The sequence below is a fragment of the Nannospalax galili genome, unplaced genomic scaffold (genome assembly GCF_000622305.1).
Source record: "Nannospalax galili isolate Female #2095 unplaced genomic scaffold, S.galili_v1.0 scaffold800, whole genome shotgun sequence".
NCBI lineage: Eukaryota > Metazoa > Chordata > Mammalia > Rodentia > Spalacidae > Nannospalax > Nannospalax galili.
In genome coordinates, this window is record NW_008347125.1 from 4,098,319 (window position 1) to 4,099,054 (window position 736).

A 736-nucleotide genomic window follows, 5' to 3' on the forward strand; every position below is an offset into this window, starting at 1 on the left:
CTCACCAACCAGCCCCTAAAAGATGCAGATGTCACCTGGTATACGGATGGGAGCAGCTTTCTGCGAAACGGTGAATGTAAGGCGGGGGCAGCGGTGGATGATGGGGAGAAAATAATTTGGGCCCAAGCCCTGCCAGCTGGAACTTCAGCCCAATGGGCTGAATTAGAAGCCCTAACCCAGGCCCTAAAATTAGCAAAGTACAAAAAGGTCAACATTTACACCAACAGCCGCTATGCGTCTGCCACAGCCCATATACATGGGGAAATTTACCGGAGGTGGGGACTCCTCACCTCGGCTGGTAAGGACATTAAAAACAAAGAAGCAATAGTGGCTCTTCTGCAAGCCTTGTACTTGCCAAGAAAGGTCAGCATTATCCATTGCCCTGGACATCAGCGAGACCAGGGGCCGATTGCTTGGGGCAATCGGATGGCAGATGAAACTGCCCATCAAGCAGCGGAAGGCACTTGTGTTCTCTACACCCATTCAGACCTTGAGGCTGAAATTGAGGCACAAACAAAGGAGGGAGATGCTCTTTTCACCTACACTGAACAGGATCTGGAACTCGTATGGAAGCTCAATGCTACCTTAGACCCAGAATCTAAAATGTGGGAACACCAGGGAAGGATAGTGCTTCCCCAAAAGGCAGCCCTTGAGCTAATCTCCCAGTTCCACCAGTGGACACATTTGGGACACAAGAAACTAAAAACACTACTAGAAAGAGAAGAACAATTCTATT

At 49.2% G+C, this 736-nt stretch overlaps 1 pseudogene; it reads left to right on the forward strand.

The window, feature by feature from the left end:
* The first annotated feature begins 426 nt into the window (after positions 1-426).
* The window catches only part of LOC103742485, an 8,504-nt pseudogene continuing 8,194 nt past the window's right edge, over positions 427-736 (forward strand).